Here is a 23,772-nt window from a genome sequence, read left to right on the forward strand (position 1 = left end):
TCGCAAATTGTCCATTTTTGTGTACAAGCTGTGAAAAACAATTGCAGATTACTGTATTCAGCGTCGATTTTGTTGAAACCATTTTACATAAATCCATGAAATTGAATGAACGATATTAAAAAAAATGAAGCAAAACAATTTGCACGCTTATAGATTATTTAATCGGACGAAGAAAATTGTTTACTCGAACGTTTACCTTAAAGTGGCGTTTCAAATGCGTACAAATAAATCATATCATTGAAACAATCGTAAAATCGTGACGAATATAATTGCAAATTGATCAAGTATCATCAACAAAATATTATTAATATTCAGTTATCTCTCTAGTCGTCTAAAATTTCATATTCATTACTAAATTATTATATAAGAATAATTCATTATTGAATTAAATATAAGATATGTATATTATGAATATGCATATTAAATGTATATTAAAAATTAAATTCAAAATAATATTATATTCCATGTACATCAAAATTTTTATCGCAGACCGCATGGATTCCTCTAAATTGCCAAATTTAGATCTCAATTTGCCAAATATAGATCTCGCTCGAGATATATTTCCACGAACAATTAACAACTTAGCGATCGTTGACATTAAAATACGGTTTAAAACTATATATGGTTTGAATGCATTAAAAATGCAACAGTCGTCCGTTGATCCTCGCCAATTAAGCACGCTTTGTTCCACCGAGATTAGATTCGAAGAAAGTGACTCCGCGAAACAATGGTCGGACACCGATATTTCCCATAAGCATTCCGCGAAAGAAACGCACGCGTTCCTAGGGGAGAAAAAGATTTGCACGTCGCGCCGCGCCGTGCGGTGTTCCCTTCGGTATTCGACTTGCATTCCCCTTTCTTTAACCTCGTTTCCACGTAAAACTCCATTGTTATGCCGCGTATAGGCATACGACGGATAGAATAGGCTACAAGGCCCGAAATGTTAATTCATTCGCCGCGCGTCGTCGCTTCGCCGTGTCTCCGGCAAAATCACAATATTTTCGACTTAAAAAGAGAAAGAGCGTCGTGCTCCAAATAGACAGTCATTGCTGACTGTGTGCAGCAAATCGATTCGCCCGGTGCTGGGGTCTCAGAATTATCGTTCCACGGAAGACGTTTCGCGGACCTTTTTCATTTACCACCGACGATCATCAGCGGACGAGGATTAGAATCACTGATTAATAAATCGCGCGGATTGTTATGGAAAATATAAATTTTCTAATTTAACTTTAAGAAAAGCGTAATATATTCGATAAACGTTGTCTTTCCTCTGTTACTCATTTCGATAATTAGCATAGAACAGAAAGATATTCGACGATCATCAGCGGACGAGGATTAGAATCACTGATTAATAAATCGTGCGGATTATTATGAAAATATAAATTTTCTAATTTAACTTCAAGAAAAGCGTAATATTCGCTAACCGTCGTCTTTCCTCTGTTACTTATTTTGATAATTAGCATAGAACAGAAAGATATTCGACGATCATCAGCGGACGAGGATTAGAATCACTGATTAATAAATCGCGCGGATTGTTATGGAAAATATAAATTTTCTAATTTAACTTTAAGAAAAGCGTAATATTCGATAATCGCCGTGTTTCCTCTGTTACTCATTTCGATAATTAGCATAGAACAGAAAGATATTCTTCAATTTCTCGAATGCTTTCACAGTTCTGTATTTAAATGTACAATTAATTAACAAGTTCTTCCTATTTATAGCAGAAGAAAAATTGTCATACTTCTCGTTCAGAGTTTAATTTGAACAAGAACACAATTTTGCACGTGTTGTGCAGTGTTAACAAATCTTTCGAAACGATTAATGATAGAATCTTTCATCGAACGAATCAAAAACTCGCAGAAGAACTTTCGCATGATCTAATCCGTGTCGGACAATTGATTTCTTTCGTGTCAGTAAGATATATATCCGAGAAACAACTATTTCCACGTGATTGACAGTGACATTCTGATTACGCAAATCTCTCGTACGTTCTCGAATAAGAAATTTAATAGTCCATGCAATTATAATACTTTTAGCCTGTACATTATTTCAATTTTCTTTCGCCGGTTAATGCATTTGCCGAAGAAACTTCTATCGAAACCGGAAATCCGAATTTACTTCTGCCGGTGAACGGCGACTCGTTTTATTGAAAAATCCGAACGCGCCCATCCGCGTTCGATCTAAATGATAATAGTTCTGGATTCAATTATGCGAGTCCTTTACGTAAGCGTTTCGATTTAGACGAACATCCAGCCGTCGTCGGAAAGAACGCGGCCGACACAAACGCCACGCTTCTCGCACGTGTCAGGCATCAATTAATAGTTCACCCGTTCGTTTTCTCGCTTTTTCTCGCGGCTCTTCCGGCAGAAAAAAATCCCCCGATACTCGTCCGGACACCTTTCGCTTTCACCCGGCCACTTCGGAACGGCTACAGTGTTTCTGATAGCCGGCAAGAAACGATTCAGCCCGCACATGTCACGCTCGCTTCGATACGTCTCGTCGCGGCCTGATCATTTCGATCAGCTTCAACACTAAACCTACCAAGCAGTAATACTAACTGGCACGTACTGCTTCACAAAAGCGAGAAGACCGAATTTATTTAGAATTTGTAAAGTATTTATTATATAACTTGTTCCGATAATATTAGGTCTACCGGAAAGTTCTGTCCGATAGTGTCACTTCAAGTTTCAATCCATGTGCACATGTTGATTTGAGACATATATGACTATCTCTCTTTATCATTGAATTTACACACATGTACTCTCCTAAATAAACTGAAACAAAGATGTCTCATGTTATTATTAAGTGAGACGCGATCGTGAAAACATGGCTACCGATGATAATGCCAGACCACACGCTGCTTTGGCGACTCGTCGGAAAATCGCAGAGCTAGGCTGAGAAATTCTGTCGCAACCACCATACTCCCCAGACTCTCCGATTATCACTTGTTTCTCTCTTTGCAAAACTTTTTACAGGAACAAAAATTCAAAACTGAAGCTGATGTCAACCAAGCACTAGTCGAGTTCTTCGCCTCTAAAAATGAATCATTTTTAAAAAATGGCATTTACAAGTTGCCATCACGCTGGCAAGAAGTCATAAGTAACGATGGAAAGTATATTCCACAATAAATATTATTAAGTGTATGAAAATCGTGTCATATTTCATTTCAAAAACGGACAGAACTTTCCGGAAGACCTAATATAACTTATTCAAGCGTTCTCCACGAAAGAGTCTCGGAACTTTGCAGAATTGCAAAATAAGAAAGCGGTCACTTTGACCGCGCGGTAGGTTTCGTGTTAATTTCGAACAAACGTTTCCCCGTTCAATGGACCCGGCTATATTTTTCTTCATCCCCCGGCGGAACGTTTTCCAAAGCTGTCGAACACAACGACCGTAATCACCGTCCACGGTTACGCACGATAATCGAACGTAATCCATTACGCTACCGTTCTCGACTATTAAACCGTGAGCCCGCGGTAATTGCGATGTCCCGACAAAATGTTCCCATTACACGGTAAATGTAGATTTTCTCCTGCAAAAAGTGACGTAAAGATAGAGATCAGTTGTTGCAATCTGTCCGCGGCTACGCTCGACACCGTTTATTAGCGGATTAGCGTCTCGATTGTCCGGTAACAACAACGACCGGCGGAATCGTCTTCGTTAGAGGAATAACATCGGCCGCGCTGAATTTCTCTTAGGCGATGGACGAACGTTTCCTAGATGTCTACAGTTCTCGTTTTAATTATTGGGAAGACGAGAAGCACGATAATCGATGGAGGCACGGACGAGTACGCGCTGTAATGGATAATACTGATTAGCGAATTGACGATTACAGCCGCCTGGGAAAGTAAGGCGGAGATATCGCCGAGCCGATTTCAAAGGTAACGAAAGAATGGGTTCGCGGCTTTGGGAGGCCTCGGAAAATTATCGGCTGGCGCACAAATATTCGAATTCCAGGTTCTGATCGGTCGGTGATTTTTGAGAGGCGATTGCGCGGTTCCAATATTTATTCAAACTTTATTTGAGCAGTAGTATAGTAGTATAGTTGTATAAAACTTTGAACCACTCGGAACGAAGATGTAGAATCGTAAATTTGAACAATTCGTTATCAGATTACAATGAAACTGAAGCTGTTATTCGAACGGCGGAATTTCAATGGGTTTTGTTAAATTTTTGCCAAGCTGAATAATATTTACTGAGACTAAATCCGAAGGCTATTTTCTATCATCGAAAACTAATTACATTTTTGTGACCTGTTCTAATCCAGAAACACGGTCGCGATTCATTTAATTATCAGTTCTAAATGTTTCAGCAATTCGGCGTTCTTTCTGCATTGTCCTGTAAATGTTGTTAACGTAATAAGCAGCGATAAAAATCGTTGGATAATATTTTTAGAACATGGAGGAGTGTTCAACAATTTTTTTAGGTGTCTCATATTATCTATTTCCAAATTGTTCAAATTGTGGAGACTCTTTCTTAATCGCCGCAATTCAAAAATGCAAAAAAGAAAAAAATTAAACTGAGATTATTAGTTTCAACCTGAAGTTTACAACGATTTAAAACAAAATAGTCGCTATTTTACTGCCTGTATTTTATTCATAAGTTGCAGTTATTGAAAGAAAAAAATACGAAAAAGTGTCCCAATAACGGAACATTGACGGATAATTAGTTAAAAAAACGTTTCAATCAATCTCCTCATTCTAAAATCGTGACAAAAAGCTTCACAATATTTCATAATAAAAATGTCGAAACGAGGATGGATTAAATGAAATCAATTTCTTCTCCTCGTTACGAAGAAACGTACGTTGCTTTTCTTTCAGGGTTCGCTGGGTTCAGCGTTGATCCACGGCTGGCAGACACGGTTTGAAAGATCCCGGCCTGGAGAGAACGATCGCTGGGATCGTTGCGATCGGTCGGATCCCGGAAGGAAGAGAGGAACGGGTCATCTCGTCAGCGGCGAGCAGCGGATTCACGGTGGCCAGGTGTGCACAGGTAAATACAGCCGGTCCAGTGCACGGCTGGCCGTCGACTCGGCAGGTAGCGCGTGCTGACCAAGACGGCAGAAGAAGGGGGATCGAGCGAGTGCGTTCAACTCGTAGATCGCGCGTGATCCACCGGCCGGCCGGCCTTGACACCGCGATCCGCAAGTGGGAAACAGCGCGGGGATGACCGGGCCGAGGATGAGGACGTTCCGCAGACGGTACGTGCACCTACGACTATGGCAGCTCGTTAAATTCCTGCCGTTCGAAGGATCGACGTCCTTCATCGATCATAGAATCCGTAACGAGCCGAGAGATTGCGAGCTCGAGAGGCGCGGCGCGGTGCGGCGCGGCGCGGCAAGGCGATTCCGAGCCGGAGAAACGCGGAAAGCAGGTTACCAGGCTGTCGGTGGCCTCGCGATCCACGATCCAGGGAGAAAAACGGGCCAGCAAACGGGGAGGAACTAGGCGGAATATTTATTCCGCAGGCCGATCGAGCGCGGTGCAATTCGCCGGTTGAATTTCAAATCGAGCCACTGTTTCGTCCGCGGACAGAACCGAGACGATCGCCGATCATTTCCCACCGATCATTTGTCCCGGCTGTGCCACTCGAGCCGTCGAGATCGGCCGTCAGGCTACGTTCAGCCGGATGCAAATTTTTTCGCAACTCCTTTCGAACATGGTAATCCGCGCGGCTCCTTATTCGGACGGCGAATCTCTACGGAATTAATGGATCGATCCAAAGTCGATGGAAATTTCATGCCGATCTGCGGCATTTGGGTAAACGTATCGATTGCATCTTCACGGTGTGAATTCGTACGGAGTTGGACGCGGACGTTCTCGAGGTCTTTGTCGGAATTAGAATTTAGTTAGGCGAGTAATAGTTACCCTCTTCGCTATTTAATTTTCGATTCATGCTTTTTACCACGCGCGAAGGTACGAAGTATGTTTTCTCTTTGCGAGAAAAGATACTTTTCTTCTCTTACACAACGAGACCGACGTGAAACGTTATTTATATTATACTTTAGGCTTTTAGAATGTTTTTTTCCATTTTTGAAACATTTTCATCTAGAAACATCTTCGTGGAGAATAAAAAATGGTCTCGTCAATTGCAAGAAAGGGAAATCGAACGGAACGTTGCTCCCTGATTCAATGATTTCAGTAAGACGACGATAGTTCAACGATGATTAATTAAAATTAATTAAAAACGACTCGCGTTAGATTATTTGCGAGCTATTAACATTGTCGAAAAAAAGAGATTTTCGTCCAACTTTCGTTTCTCGCAACCTCGACTCGTATGATTTTTATTTAGCATAAAAATCCGCGAGCTGACGATAAATATGAGAATCTGTCTATTTTCGATAGACACGGCGAGCATTACCGAGCACAATAAACCCGAAAAGTCGACAATTTTCTACGAATCGTGGAACGTCCGAAGTGGTCCGGCAAGGATATTTTTAGCGGACGAGGTAAACCTGGATTTAAAATGGTACCACCCGGTTCGCTGACGGAAATTTTAATTTGTCCGGTCCCATCGTGGCTCCGCAACGGCGAACTGGAAGTTTACCGAGTTAAGCAGGTTAGGGGCCGCATAAACTTCCGCGGTCCGGGCAGGGAACACTTTGCGTCCGACGCGGCGGTATCATCGCGTTGATCCTATATTTAAGCGTGAATAATTATCTACGTACGTCTGGCAGCTCGTTGTGCTCCCCCGAGGCAAATTCGCGGATTAAACGCTGGTGACCCAGCTGCGGAACTTGTGTGGCATCTCGCTGGCCGACCGGGCCCCTCGGCCAGCCGACTACGGCCCACCGGCTCGGCTCGTCCGAGGACCGTCGCAACACCGGCCGCTACGATTACATTCGTATCCGCACGAAAGACCGGAATCCGTGGCGATTATCCGCTCGCGGATCGGCTATGAGCATTACGAAAATCGCTGGCAACTCTCTCGCAACGCGTTCAACCGTCCGGTGAACAGTTTAGATTCCGTTCGAGATTCATACGAATATTTTTTCTTCAACTATTTCGAAACACTGTGATCGTCGAACGATCGAACTGTGCGTGCGAAAATGTTGATCGTTCGATCCATCGAATTCAATCTTATTTTAGAGTTATTTTTTGTAGACGAGGTACGGGAAAAGCCGTGAATTCTGGTCGAGATTCGTACGAATGGTTTCTTCAACTTTTTGCGAACACTTTTTATCGAACGATGCAAAACTCTTCGCGTCTGTTTAGCAGTCATTTAAAATCTGTGCTCGGATACCAGAGTTGGGCATTGTTAAATTAATATTGTCTAATTAATATTTATTCAAAATAATTCTAATATTCTAAACTAATTTTATTTTTAATTTATATTAGAATTATTAGAATTATATTATATTATATTATATTATATTATATTATATTATATTATATTATATTAGAATTATATTATATTAGAATTATTTTGAATGAATATTAATTTGAAAGAATTCGAACAATGCCCAACTCTGGTATCCCATATCTGGTATTAAATATATATACTTAACTTATTATTTTTAATTTAATTTAATTTTAATTTTATACATTCAAAATAATTTCAATATTCCAATATAATTTTAATATAATTACTATGTACTTAAATCAATTTATTCGAGTGAATTCTTTTCAAACGAATATTTCGCTCGAGAATATATTGAAATGATTGTGAAATGATTGAATATCAAATGATCATTCGAAACGACTGAACTAATGCCCAACTTCTCCCCAAACTATTCCTCGCCAGCATAAGACGAGGAAGTCGCAGTGCGAGCACTTTATCAGCGACCAGTCTTTCCCACAATATCATTGCAACACATGAGTTACATAAAACTGTATTACACATCGGTGATTACGTAACGATGTAGTAGCAGAAGAAAATCGTCGGCTCAAAAACGACCGTTTAATGGCGATCGTCGCCGATTTTCCCGCGGATTTGCTTCGATACGCCGCTTTAATCGCGGCTGTCGGCGAACATCGACGAATCCGTGCTCGAAGGGTGCTTTCTTTCGTCGGTGTTGCCAGTTGCATAATAAGAGTGCGCCGCGGCGGGCCGAGGAGCCGTTCCGTAGCGGAGCAACAGTTGAAAACCAGCGGAACTGGCCGGCGAATTAATTTTAACGCGTAACTAGTTCTCCTCTGACCGGGAGCCGAGCGTTTTATCCGGCGCATTCCGCGCGAAAGGGCACTGATACACGTGTGCGAGCCGACTTTCTGCGGCCGGAAAACTGTATCTCATGATTGAGAAACTCGAGCAGCCGCCGCTGGCTGCGGAGGAAGTCGCTCTTCCAATACGAAAATCGTTATGCAGCGAATAATAATTAAATATAATAATATTATATAAATTATTATATTTAATATTATATAAATATTAAATTATATTTAATTATTATATATATAATTATAATAATAATTATTATATATATAATTATAATAATTATTATTATATATTAATGATACATTAATAATTAATAATATAATAATTAAATACGAAATGGCAGTGCGTGCGTTTTTTTCCTCGCTGTCATTCGACTCCGCGTGCATCGAAATCTGCGCGAGGTAATTCAATGAGCAGGAACGCGCACGTTTTAATAGGTTAATTAGACTTATTTGTTTGATTCGAAATCGAAAAGAAAACAGATTTATTCGTTTCATTTCTTGAAACGAAAGCAGATTTATTTAGTCAATTTTCGAATGGACTTAAAACGGATTTCTTTATTTGTTCCTGGAACGAAAAGAGTACACATTTTTTCTATATTTTAGAACGATATCTTTTTATATTTTAGAGAACGCGTCTCTTTGTATTTTAGAGCGGATGAAAAACAGATTCTTCGAAACATTGCGTATTCTTATAGTTATAAATAAATATTGCCTCTTTGATAATGCTTCAGAGTAGTCGATAATTGCTATACTTGGATAATAAGTTACGCCGCGCCTCGTATCTTGCGGCAAAATCGGTTTCCTGAGCGGTCATTCCTATGGAAGTTTGTAGGATGAATGGAACAATGAAAGCAGTATGCTTATTATCACAGATCGAATTTATATCTGTCAGTGCTTTCCTTTTCAATCTACTTAGAAAGCTATGCTTATGAAAACACTGTTCATTCTTATACAATCTTCAGTCTTCATACTTTCAATTTTATTGTTTCATTGTTTTCTTGTTTTATTCTGATTAGAATGTATCACACATATCGTAAATTCGAATATACATACGTGTTAGATTTTTTATCTAACTTTTTATATCTATTGATACAGGAATGATCAATGTTCGTTCATTTACACGCTTTCTTGTATTTAAAAAAATTTGCGGACCCCACAAATTCGCACAGAACCAGATACTTGATACAAAAGGTACACAATTTGCTTTGAGAAAAAAGTCGATGTCAGAGACGCGATCTGCGCAGAAATGGGACAGATTATGGCAACAGGAGATAACAGAGAGGAACGAGGCTCGAATAAAAGTACGAGGACGTATGAAAGCCGGTTGACGATCAAAGAAAGGGAAGGAAAGTGAAACGGAACGGCGTGCGTTAATGAGGAAGGCGCAGCACGCGAAATACGCTTTAGAAGGAACAGGAGAAGAGCGAACCGCGGGGAAAATACATTTGGAACACGTCGCAGGCGGCCTGTAACGTGTAAGAATGCTAAAGTTCCGTGAAATTAAAGTCAATTTTTCAGAGCCATATAAGGACTTCGGTCGCCGGAGCATGTGCACGAATGCGTTGAAATCGCATTGATTTCCACGGCGAAGGTTACGACGAGTTTCATGCTCGGACGGATGTTGCGAAGAATCGCGAGCGACGTTTTTTTCAACGGGGATCACAATTTTTCTGTATTCGTTGCAACGAAGGTGGCGCCTGTTTGACGTAGCGGCAAGTAATCTCGGCAGGTTATTAACAAAAATCGATCGTTTTCGAGATTAAACGCGCCCTTCGTTTAGGGTGTGACACAGTTTCAGCGATCACCTTGCGCATAATATTGTCTATGAACTTAATTCCTCACGGAGCATGTCGTTTAGCGGCATTAAATTTTGGACTTGACCCACTTCGGCCCCAAGTCCTTTAGATTTATAGGACTTCAGGTACTCTCTCGTATCTATCATACTTCTTTCGATTACGCGAGATTCGTTCGGGAATTACTAGCCGCGTCAATGAATAATCTACTGCGAAACCTTGCTCGTCGAATTAATTTGTTTCCTGCGAAACTATTGTCATAATGCATTATTTCTGCATCTGTCGCTGTCACCAACGCTTCGATTATCTTTATCGAACGTAGAAAATTAGCCGAAATCGTACTATATTGCTACTTAATTAATCATTGGCTGAATAAATTCTTTGAAGAAAGTTTCTACTTGAATGCTCGAATATTTACAACAAAAGAGTGGAATTTTATTCGAATGAATTTATACGCTTGCTTTCGTGATCTTCAAGCACTCGAAATCAAACATCTTTATTAAAATAGACAGCCCGCATAATTAACTTATTAGTGTAACAAGCTATGTATATTAAAGAAACACCGAATGAATGTCAACAAAATGAATTTTCGTGATTCCTTTCGTGATTCTGAAGTCGATCCCTTAAAAAATGATTCGCCCCGGACGTTTCCACAATAGCAGCGGTCTCGGAATAAGATCGATTAACTGGTTAATAAGCTCGTTTGGAGCCGCGTGCCATTCTTCTCGAACACAATGGGCCACTGACGCTTCATAGACTTCTTTTTTCGGGCCCCAAGAATCGTCGAAGAAAGAACGCAAGAAAATGAGCACCGCCTTTTCCTCCGGCCATCAGACGCGGAACTTAGGCTTATTTGCGAGCAGAGCGAAATTAATTGGCTGAGAGAGCGTTGGTACGTTGTTCAACGTACGCGGCGGAATTTGTTTGGCGGCTTTCGGGGCCGCCAATAATAAATGGACATCGCACTCGGTGCGTTAGCTTTTGGGACAACAATGGAGATTTTCTGCTTAGAAAACGTTCTCGCAGCAAGCCGTTACCTTTTATTGTGTACTTTAGCATTGTGGCCACGTTCGCGATCATTTCCTAGGCATTATATCGTCCCGGGCGAAAGAAAAGGGGAACAGTTTTCATGAACAAACAGATCTCTCAAGGCCTACTTCGGGATCCTTTTGTCCAGTCTTAAAAGCATCGAGATGGTTTCGTGTCATTCGGTCAAACATCGAATATTTGGATTTCTCGGTCGACGATTCTCCCACCGAACGAACAGATCGCACTGTAATCGAATACCGCAACGTTTGCCGTCTTCTATGGCGACGGTAATACCGCCGCCGCGGCAAAAAGCATCCGATCGAACAAACCGAGCCTCGATCTCGTGCTAATCGTGCATCGAGGCTGCAAAATGTTTCTCCGATTGGTCGTTGAACATTCGGATTACAGACGGAACTATTATTTATTAATCCTCCGACTAACATTCTCGTTTCAATTCAACATTTTTGGCTCGACTAACGTGTTCGTTTCACCGATACACGACCGTTTAAATATCGTTTAATTTTCTGTACGATTTCTTTTATTGCCGCTTTTCTGTCGACCGAACAGGTGTGTTAAACTTTCACTGACGCGTCGTAAAAAGCTATCTTCACGAGTCGCGTGCCGACGATAAAACAGATAACACCGTGCAATTATGAAACGAATAATGGGCACGTAACGTTACGAAACTCGATGATCAAGGATGAACGGATTCGTTTGATTGCCTCGTGCGGGTCGATACGAAAGCCGAACTAAGATGATAATTATCGATAGGATAATTATCGATCATCGTCGCTGCCTCGAAGCATTTCAAGGATCCAGCGATCACAAAATTCGAAGGTTTTATTTTCTTTCTTTGTGTAATAGTTTTTAAACCTTTATTTATCTTTACACACTTAATTTCTTAGCAATGCATTTATAACAGACGATGACGACGTTTAGTACAAAATTTAATACAAATATAATATTCAAAATAGATATAATATCCAAAATGAATACAATATTCAAAATGAATACAAATATAAAATTCAAGATTAATACAAATATAATATTCAAAATAAATATAATATCCAAAATAAATGCAATATTTAAAATAAATACAAAAATATAAAATTCAAGATTAATATAAATATAATATCCAAAATGAAAACAATATTCCAAATGAATACAAATATAAAATTCAAAATTAATACAAATATAATATTCAAAATAAATATAATATCCAAAATGAATGCAATATCCAAAATGAATACAATATCCAAAACAAATATAACAACAAATATTTTTGCTATAATATTAAAATCGTCCAATGCAAATGCAATCAAATTTTATAATCCGTTTTCGGAGTTAATTCAAACGATTGGCTGGTTCAATAAATTCTAATAAGAAGATCACCGTTGATCCGACAAAAGCGAATTAAAAAAAGAAAGAAAAACGTTAAAAAAAGGCAACAGCAGCCGTGAATTCGAATCGAACGAAATGAAAAGAACGAAGATCGTACGGATCTACGTATGGCTGGCATGCAATCATGAAATTAGAACGGCTCTAACAACGATCGCCACGAAATCGTGAAAAGCGTTCCAAGGATTCCGGAATAATATTAATAATCTTTTGATTACTGAACTCTGCTACATTGTGTAGAGCACTTCTAGCTCTTGGAAGTGAAATTGTCGGCGCTATTGGTTCACGGCCAGCGGAGCGTTGAATTTAGGTTAGCCGCGAGTACACGAGTTGGCCGATGCAAATTAATTGATCAAGTAGAATTTTTCCCCGTACATACACGTGCACGCGCGCGCGCACACACACACAGCTGGACGTTCGATTTCGGATTTGTTTAGTTTCGATACGGACGCGAGCGAGCGGCTCGTCCCGGCACTCGTTCCAGAAAATCGTGTACCCCGGTCCCCGGGGCTGCTAGAGGGATCCATTTTGTTGGGCACGACGTCCGCTACGGCTGACAAAACAATGATTATCGGATCGATGTTCCGCTCGAGCGTGTCCCGTGTCTCGGCGTGCTTGGCCATCGCCGTCCGACCGTGATACGCTTCCGCGACGCTCAAGCAATCATCGGCTCGTCGATCTCTCGACGCCGCGTTCGATATCCGTTCTTCGGCGTTGCTGGCCCGAATATTCTTCAGGTGAATCGGCGTCGTCCCATGTGCACAACCAGCCCCGGCGACTGTCGTTAACACTAAACCAACCGCGCGGTCAAAGTGACCGCTTTCTTATTTTACGATTCTGCAAAGTTCCGAGACTCTTTCGTGGAAAACGCTTGAATAAGTTATATTAGGTCTACCGGAAAGTTCTGTCCGCTTTTGAATTGAAATATGACACGATTTTCATACATTTAATAATATTTATTGTAGAATATACTTTCCATTGTTACTTATGACTTCTTGCCAGCGTGATGGCAACTTGTAAATGCCATGTTTAAAAAATGATTTATTTTTAGAGGCGAAGAACTCGACTAGTGCTTGGTTGACATCAGCTTCAGTTTTGAATTTTTTTTCCTGTAAAAAGTTTTGCAAAGAGAGAAACAAGTGATAATCGGAGGGTGCTAGGTCTGGGGAGTATGGTGGATGCGACAGAATTTCCCAGCCTAGCTCTGCGATTTTCTGACGAGTCGCCAAAGCAGCATGTGGTCTGGCATTATCATCGGTAGCCATGTTTTCACGATCGCGTCTCACTTAATAATAACATGAAACATCTTTGTTTCAGTTTATTTAGGAGAGTACATGTGTGTAAATGCAATGATAAAGAGAGATAGTCATGTATGTCTCAAATCAACATGTGCATATGGATTGAAACTTGAAGTGACACTATCGGACAGAACTTTCCGGTAGACCTAATATTATCGGAACAAGTTATATAATAAATACTTTACAAATTCTAAATAAATTCGGTCTTCTCGCTTTTGTGAAGCAGTACGTGCCAGTTAGTATTACTGCTTGGTTTAGAGTTAACACGCGATCTGTCGCCGCAGCGTCCGACGGAATTAAATGTTAACCGCTCGGTCTTTGTTTTATCACGCGCCTCGATTCGATCGCATCGAACGTGTCAACAATATGTACAGATTCTGTTTGCTGAAAAAATTGTCAGTCTCCGTTGTGTACGAAAACGATCATGTTTCGAGCGAAAACAATTTTTGCACAATTATATTTGTTCGCAGTTGAGAAATTATTCGAGCCGATTTCGTACGAATAATATAGTAATGTCTCCCTAATTGACGCTAATTTGAGAAGAGGAAATTAACGATTGTTCGAGCCTTGCAGCTCGTTTTTTATAACTGTTGAAAATCGGTAACTATAAAAACGAGTCGCAAGCCTCGAATTCGCAAGGCAAATTGTCCATTTTCGTGCACAATCTGAGCGTCAATTAGGGAGACATTACTGTTTCGAGAATGCGTTTCGCGATGTAACGAATAAGTAACACGCGTTCCACATTTTCTGAGTATCGCGTGTACACGGTTCATCGCGAAGAATAACAAAATATTTTTTTATCACGTTAACAATTGTGAACGCGAACGATCATAGTTTTTAGTAAAACAATGGCGCCTTATTCGTGGATGTCGGAAGATCTACTGGTTCGCTGTGAGATGGTTAATTAGAACGGGGCAATTAAGCAACACCGGTGCCGGTTACATGATTGCCAACCCATATAGATTATCAATTTTGTAATCATTATATCCACACGCCCGGTAATTAGAATACAAGCTTATCGCCGATAGACGGGACACACCCAATAAGGAAGGAACTTAATGGTCGTCAAGTCTGGGACTGGCGGTTCAGCCAGTTTCGTTTCGTTCCCCTTTTAAAGCGACCAACACGGTGTAACGTTTACGTCATTTATATCTCGTATCCTTAGTTTTCCTAGATCGTGTTACGCTTAAATGTTAATTTCTTGACAGATTCGAATAATCAATTGAACTACGGCGATTTCCTTATTTAAGAACGTATTTGCAACAGTAATTTCTCTGTTGTCAGTCCGTGATTAATCTCGACGTTTCTGACGTGAAAGGTACAAATTTTTGTATTAAATTAAATTAGCTGGACATGAGATTAGTTTCGACGTGTTACGAAATTCTTTATTTTATGTTGAAGAGAAATTTTATATTCAGTGAAGTTGAAGTTGAAATGATATATTTTGGCGTGTTTATCCTGTGCTTGCATCGATTCGAATAATTGCTGTCGCATATATTGGTATTTTTATTTGGTATCTTATTTTATAATAATGATCTGCCGATATTAAAAACGCTGGAACAATTTGTAAGAGAATTTTTAACGAAATTCTGAATCGACACTGGAACTACGAAGCACTAAAAGTCATTTCATTATATTAGTTTATAATACAACTGCATATCCAAAGAATTTTCATTAATTTATAAACGAATCATTATAATCTCAACAACCATAAATGACAAATTTTGAGAACCTTTGAAAATTGTCAAGAATTTGTCAGGTTAATTGTAAGAAACATGAGTGCGATAAAAATGTCTTTCCTCGTTTAACAATCGTAATAAATTGAAAATAATGTAAGAACATCCTCAAATTCTACTAACAATGATCACTATACTGCAGACTTAATCTACGATAATAATGAGTACGCAGTCGAAGACAGTAGAGAAGTTGAAGCAACGAAAGAACATCGAAATCGTTCTTCTGAATTCGTAAAAAATGATTAAAGCAAAAAGGGAACGTCTTTAGTCTGCCGTCTCTTGCGAAGCAGAAAGCCTTTGTCTCGCTTGAAGATCCTTACTCCGGCGATCGATGTCTCGTGCAATTAAAATTCCTCTCGGAACGCGGTCCTCGTCGTGATTTGCACGGTTACGGATTCGAGCGGGTCGGACATTTTGTCGCGGTGGATTCGCGGAGGTTGAGCGCAACAGAGCATAATCGGCTACAGGGAACTGCTTTTTGGACAATAAACGTACGGCGAAACTGCGCCGGCCTATCCCGGCTCGAGTGGAAAAGCGAAAAACCAGCTCCGAATTAGCTCGCCACTTTCCTCGCCGCTTTCGATAGATATTTTAAAGTGCGCGAGGCTTCGCGTCGTCGCGCCGCGCCGAGCTCGGGCTCGGGCTCGGGAAAGAGCAGATGGCCGATTTCGTCCTGCACGCAGGCTACTCACGATTTCCAGTAAACTGCAGCGGGCTGGAGAGAGAGAGAGAGAGAGAGAGAGAGAGAGAGAGAGAGAGAGAGTACTTTGACCCGCGCGCATCCGCGACAAAGCGGGGCCAAGGTGCCGTTTAATGGGGGACAATGGATGGAATAACAAATTAATGCCACTTTAATTCGGACGACGAGAGACCTCGATCAATATGTCTGACCTTTCGGCGAGCCTCGTCACAATCGTAGAGCTTGAAATACCGGGACCTATGGACAATCACCCACTCGGTTCAGCTAAGTTCTCTTTTGTCGCCGGGAAGCGGTCCGACCGGATTTTTCAATTGTTTCCGAATCAGCTTCGAGCTGTAACATGCAGTCGACAGAGAATTTGGATTACTACGTGTGCTAATAAAACGATACACAGAGCTACAAGTTATATTCCGATACTCGAAGAGGATTCGAATTTTTCATTTTGCAATTGTCTCTGAAATAAAATTTGTCGCGCTTGCCCTACTTTTATTTCACATTAGACATTTTTATTCTACACCGAAGAATGCTTTACGTAGAACAGAATGCTTCGTATTTGTGCGCTTTGTTGTTCGGATTACGTTGACACGAATACCAGGGAAATTTCGCATGCACAACGAAGTGTTTCTTCGAGACTTTGCGGTAGTAATTTTTAAACATCTAATTTTCCTCGCAATTAGGAGATAACCGAAGAGATTCCACGTACTATGAAGTTAGGGACAACGTAATAATAAATGTGCTCCCGTCAAAAAGGCAATTTATTAGCCATTTATTTTAAATCGCCTGAAACCTGGTAATTTCCATCGAGATTGCATAAAAATTGTTTGTGTAATGCGCAGAAAATGGCGCAATACGCGGCGGGGGCGGATCTAACGACGATAGAATCAGGGTAGGCCCCTAGATTCTGGAGTTTATGTTGATACGAAACACGCCACCGGAGTGGCTTATAAAGCAACGAAGCCTGCACCAGCTGAATTTTTTCATACTTAATGCACCGAGATTGGAACCGAAGAGACATTTCGATACTGTAACAAAAGTTCGATTAAACAACAAGCTTATCAAACGCAAACTCAAATTACCAATAAATCGTGCACATTATAAATCCAGAAAATTCGATTGCTAATCAAAAATGTACTTAATGCTGTTAATTTGATCGACATAGATTGATTCTATTATCATTTTCTCTAGTTACTATAATATTACTTAGATACATTATTTTTTAACAAATAAAACATTTCAGCTGATTTATTTATTCAACATTGTCGAGTTTCTATAACAGTCTATATTCTTCAAGTTAATTGCAGAAAACACGTGTAAGTTAACTAAAAAATTCTCCGCTCTTTGAACAATTGAAAATAATATAACATCTTTAAATTCTTCCGAATAAGAATAAAAATGATCTAAATCGATTGCAACAACCATCGGTCGAATAGAAATTTGTCTCTTCGTTAAATGATTTCAGTGAATTAAAAAATAGCACACAGATGTTCTTAAATTCACCGTTTTTATGAAAATTGCACAAGGTCTTTATAATGTTAACGCTGGTTTACTGTCAAAAATGCGAAGTACAGTTACATTCCTTGCCGACGATGCGTTTCAACGGCTCGGAATTAACGGGACGCAACGTAGGGGTCGCGGGAGCCACGCCTCCTGGCTCGCCTCGCTCACCTTTCGTCGCCTAAATGCTGCACACACACATATGAAGCAGGCATATACGACAGGCACACATACTCGATGTGCTCCGAGCCGAAAGAGGCGACCACGAATAGGCGAGACGCGCGACGGGAGTCAAAAGGCGTTGCCCACGCGATCCTCGTGACGCGTGCCGCTAATTCCGAGCCCTTGGATTCTATGTTACGAATTGTCTGCTTCGCGCGGATGTCTCTTGATTTCCGTGGAACGTGACCGTGGCTAACAATAAGTGGATATTACACGTATTGTACGCGGCCTGTCGCGGACGGACCGAGAGGCCCGTGTGCAGAACGTACATATGCACGCTGGATGCTGTCCGGCGCAGCTTCGACCGGGAATTGCAGTCGCAAAGAAGGGCAAGGTCGAGACACAGAGCATATTGTGCATCGACGACGTGTCCAGTATCCGGCGGAACGATCGGGCGATGGATAAACCGCGTGCACGGGCTTTCTCGAACGTGGAAAAACTAACCTTGCTAAGAAATTAATGGTCGCCGTTCCTTCCACCAATTTATGGCTCGCGGCCGTGATTCATTCTTAACGTTGGTAATCCGTTTTCTGCCATATTACGATATCCGTCTCCGATTGGGAAACTAATAATTGACGATTGTGAATGGAATGTTTCCAAACGCTATGAAATTCCCACGAAGTTTTTACCGATTAAGGAAAATTATGGATTAACCGTTTGCAGGGGTTCGACTACCCCTAATTCCACAGGCAGATTTCTCGGTTACTGTTCAAAATATTTTAATCAATCCAAACGTGGACAGTTGGTATACGTTAGCCTTAATTCATGTGTTCCTCGAGCACTTTTAGATAAATCGTTAAAGAGTTAACAGAAATTATTTTTTCAGAGCTCTTTCGGCAAACATTTTCTTTCAAAAAGTAACCTGTAACACTATTAAACTATTGTTGAAAAAGTTTTAACAGTGTCATTTTAAGCCTTTTCTAACTTTATTTTATTTTTCTATTGTTTGGTTTTAAATAATTGGTTACGTTAACTTAGCTTAGCTTAGGTTAGGTTAGTTTAGGTAAAGTTAGCTTAGGTAAGATTAGGTTAGGTAAGCGTAGGTTAGGTTAGCTTAGGTTAGGCTAGCTTAGGTTAAGTAAGCTTAGGTTAAATTAGCATAGGTTAGGTTAGCTTAGGTTAGCTTAGGTTGTCAAGTTAAGTTAGCTAAAGTCAGGTTAAGTTATATCGCATTTCTGCAACGTCAGAAAATATAAGTTACACAGTAAAACGATGATTATAAGCGTAATAGAGCTGCTCATTCGAAGAACCGGGGACAGAGCCAAGAAAAAGTAACTCGTCGATCGTATCGTATCTGCCGAGGTCTCGATCCAGCCAAGGAAACCGTGATTCTTCTTTCTGTAACTCGCGATTAGCGTAATCCATGTCGACCTTAATAAGCGATAGCTCACGGCTGTACACGCCGGTGCGCGCAAGAACGAAAGTTACAGAGCGCGCACGCGACACGAACGGAAGTTTCGCCGTAACAGATGTTATTATTATGCGCTTCTTTGCAATCTCGTACGATTTGATCGTGTCCGACCGTGCTTCGCTGGAAAACGAAGGTTTCGTTCACCGTTCGGTACCGTTAGCACTACCATTATTGTTAGCTGCGTGCGGTTCGCATACTAATTTCCATCGGCAAGATTCATCTACGTGCAGCATTTCGGCGGCGAACGATAAACCTAAGATTTTTCCTTGGTCAATGACTCGGTCCGCGTGCTCGTGACAGTCATCTGACGAAGGAGCGATGATTGTAACGCGGAAAATCCTCTTATGACAACTTACACGGTTTCTGCACTTCAAATGATACATTTCCATCGCTTTTACGAATCCGTTCGTGGCAGAAACATGATCGATGGACTTATTAACGCGCGATTGCATTGCGATATGTGAAATGGGATCGTGTAAATTTCATTTAAAGGCTGATAATCGCATAATTGAACGCGCGAGTTCTGTAGCACGCGTATAAAATATTACAGAAAATTGGAGAGACGTTCTATTGTCACTAAAAAAATCCTGAAGACACGAAAGTCGAGATTAGACAGATTAAAATGAGCACAGAACACCGCGAGATTTTTTATCACAAAGTTACAAGAACTCGAAGTCAAATAATAGAAAAAGAAATTACCAAAAAAAAAGAAATTCAAAGTAAAGCAACAATTTTGATCAAAATTTCGTGTTTCTTTATTCACATCGTATGACAGAGGAGCGTCGGTTTCCCTGAATCACACGCACGCGAGAAGTCATAAAATTTTCCTCCGCTACGCCGAAACACAGATACGAAGCCGTAAAAATATTTTTATTAGCACTTTCGCCGGGAAAACAAAGCGGTGGCTATGCTACGAAAAAATGAAGGCGGAGAGCGGAAGAGATAGAAAGAAAGGGAGGAAAAGAGAGGAAGCGACTCGGTGAGCGAGCGAGGGTGAAGGGTAGGAGGTCGTAGAGAAATCCTTGTAAAATGGGGGGGGGGAACATTGAACAACTTCAATACACGATATATATCTCTATTTGTTCCGTTTACTGTCCTTCCTACACGCGTATAGTCTCTCTGGTTTCATCCGTTCCTCGACGCTTCAGCGTGTGACCATTGCCAAATTGAATATGCGCAATTAGACAGTAATCATTCTGCATGAAATGTCTGACACTCGCGCTCGTGTAAATAGCTTCGCTTTAACGAAAAGTATGGCAACACTTCGGAAATCGTGCCAAGTCTTCGTACGAACTTTTGGACCAATAAATCCGGTGGAATTTCCTGTAAGATCGGACCGTAGATAATTCTGTTAAAAAAAGAGGAAGCTACGGTGTAGAAAGTGGACATTTTTACAATTAATTCAGAATGAGATGAACAGACAAGATTTGGTTGTATCAAGTAATGGAATAATTGTCGAAATGGTGGATACTTCTGGTAAAAAAGACAGCAAAGATATAACTAGATCAAATTCTAGCGACGTTCCATTTCGATCATTTTGAGATCCATTTTGACCATTTGATGATGTATTTCGATCATCCATTTCTCCATTTCGATAAGCTTGAGATAAAAATGAAACTCAGAGCGCGGAACAATAAATTGAAATAATTTCTGAGACAATGGACACCACTTTTATCAGCTCGAAATAAGAATTAAGTAGTTAAAAAATGAACTGCGATAGTTCTCGAAAGAATGCTTCCCGAAACAGCGAACTATGTTACACTCTAACAACGTAAGAGGGAAATTTCCCGTGGACGGGAAATTCGGATGCGTCGTGACGTTAATTTTTCGCGAAGGGAATATCGATGATCATCTCTCGGCGTCGACGTCTGCCGGAACGAATGTCTTCGGCTCGAAGTCGCCGGTAACTGGAGCCGAATATGCATTCGGCAGGGAAGCAGAAGAGAGAATGGAACGGTCTCCGACGAGTATTCCATCGGCGAAGTTTCCACGGCAAGCGTGCCGAAAGCGATGAAATCTACTTCTGGGTTTTCCCTTTTCGTCCGTGATCCAGTTGATACCGTGCCACCTGTCGTCGCTGCCAGGTCCGGGGGTTTAGGACGCTCGCTATAGATCGCCTTCTGATCGTCGGACGAATTCACCGACACGTTCGTTTCCATCGACAAATAGTCGCCGGAGCGCCCAGCCCCGGAGTAAAAAGGCGGAGGCTATTCTCTAAATGCGCCCGTCGAAATCAATTCGGCGAGCTTATTTTCGGTAGCGGGCGCGGCGTGGATCCGCCGCGATCGATGGCCCAATGATCAACAACATCCGGGACCGGTGGAGAAGCCCGAATTAATTCGGTCCTTGGGATTCTGATTAATCTCTTTAGCGGCCCGGGAATTGCCTGCCAAGATGTAAATTAAGAAACATCTGCGATCGGCTCCGTGGATTCTTGCCGCGGGATCCGCGCGTGGCACGTTCGGACGGTAATTTCGTTAGCGGGTGGTAGGAAAACGATTTAATACCGTCGAAACCGCTTTCATAGAATTCATTTCGCTATGGCGACCGCAATTTTTCAGCGTGTCACTTCATTTAGTTTCCTTTGTTTCGCGGCTCGCCGGTAAAAATTACTTGTTAAACCACCTGTTAAGCCAATGAATCTGCGGCGAAACGAAGTGACGTTTGACTTTTAATTACGCGGCTCGCGATTTTCCCTGCAGGAGACATTGATATTTGGAAAATCCTTAATGCCGCAGAAAATGCGTAGAATTGAATAGAATCGTAGCGAAAATTATTCATGGTTCTTAATAACGAAATTCTTAAAATGCTTGGCTGTCGCTCGCAAATACAGTGACCTACGTTAGCGATTAAATACCAGTATAATCACTAATGCAGATCATGTTAGTGAACATAAACGATTCTGAAACAACAGAGTCAGATCGTGCATTGGAAAAATGACACATAAAACATTGATATTTTTTAGTAACACGATGTTGTTCATTCTTTAACGCTAGATTTACGGAACCCGTCAAAATGGCGAGTCACCAATTTTTTAATATACGATTATTCATATCGATAAATTTATCAGTCATTTATTACTTAATAAATGTCTTATCGTTGCTTTTATAAACTAATATGAAACAGCTGTTCTTCCTGCTCCGTAAATCTAGTGTTAAATTATATACCGAGCGCAGAATAAAACACTGATATATTTCGGTATCGTTCGCATTGTTCTGTAAAGTACACAGCGAGTGTAGACAAAAAACAGGATTTCGATGACTTGGCGGCGACATAAAGCAGATCGTATATTGGAAAAGGTAACAAATTGAAGCAGATGAAAGGCTAAAGGGTTCTTTTATCGGACCACGGAAGAACCATCGGTGCTTTGAAGGTCCATCGGCGTCCTTCGGCAGGGTCCTTGAAGAATGATCTGCGCCCTCTTAGTGGACCCGTAAAGATCTCGAAGACTTTGGAACTGAAAAGGGTTACGGGCTACTGGACGATGATTGAAGACGTCCATGAGCGCTGAATAGGATGGTCGGACATATTGTAGGAGGTCAGGGGTGGCTCGGAGACGGCTTCCCGAGAGAAGCGCTCCCCGCGTTCTCCATCTTGGATGTTCAAGAGAAAATAGCTATTTTCTCGTGGCTTTATTTGCGCCCGACGAAGGAAAATAAAGGGCGCCGTTTCATCCCTTATTGTCCGTTTCGCGCGGAGAGCGGGAGGAAATTATATTAGCGCGTCCGATATACTTTCTCGGACAGATCGCGGTTCTTTCGTTCGATTTCATTGCGTTCCGTTTATCGCGCTTCGTGCAACTAATTGACACGTTGCCCACTTGTTGTAGTCCGGTTCTTCGAGTTCGCAGCTTTTTTTCCCCCCGATCGGTATTCATCGCGGTCGCAGCTCCGGCCGAGATAATAGAAAAATTTGCGAATCGTTTCACGCGACAGAGATTCCCGTGCGTGGGCACGATCAAAACCGAAAGGCATCGGCCGAACGGGAAAATAAACTCGCCTCGCACGTATATCGAATGCAAAATCGTTTGTCGGTCTGCACTCTCGCTGCGGAGGACGTGCGGCGAATTTGATGGCGAGGTAAAAGTAACGTCCGCGGCATAAAACTGTCTTAAATTGAAAAGCGGCGGAAATAATTGCCGTCCTCCCCGAGCGATCGATCAACGTGTTGCTCGCTTTATCGATATTTCAGTGCCGAAACAATTTATTCGATTCGTACGTGCAGCTGGAAAGTGTACGCGGTACGTTGTCGCAAATGGGAGAATCCTGTCGGATATGTTGTCCGGATTGTACGTTCGAAAATATTGCGACTCGTTTCACGGATCATTTCGAAGTTCGTTCAATCCACGAATCCTGCGAAAAGATGCTATTGGGTTGGCGACTAAGTAATTGCCGATTTGTTCAATGAAATAAAAAATTTTTTTTTACTTGGAATGAAGTTTAATCTGTAATGTATTTTCCATTTTGTTCGATGAGACGATGGTTCCAGTCGAAATTGTATCATCTTCTCTTCAACGTATCTTCGACGCATAGAAG

General features: G+C 41.2%; 1 protein-coding gene across 1 annotated transcript in view; it reads left to right on the plus strand.

Moving 5' to 3' along the window:
• The first annotated feature begins 5,051 nt into the window (after positions 1-5,051).
• Cad89D (cadherin 89D) overlaps positions 5,052-23,772 on the plus strand; it is an 89,340-nt gene continuing 70,619 nt past the window's right edge. The window contains exon 1 of the mRNA XM_033485729.2: positions 5,052-5,200. The gene's annotated coding sequence lies outside the window, so the exon portion shown is untranslated. The remainder of the gene's footprint in view (positions 5,201-23,772) is intronic.

The sequence above is a fragment of the Megalopta genalis genome, chromosome 15, assembly GCF_051020955.1.
Source record: "Megalopta genalis isolate 19385.01 chromosome 15, iyMegGena1_principal, whole genome shotgun sequence".
NCBI lineage: Eukaryota > Metazoa > Arthropoda > Insecta > Hymenoptera > Halictidae > Megalopta > Megalopta genalis.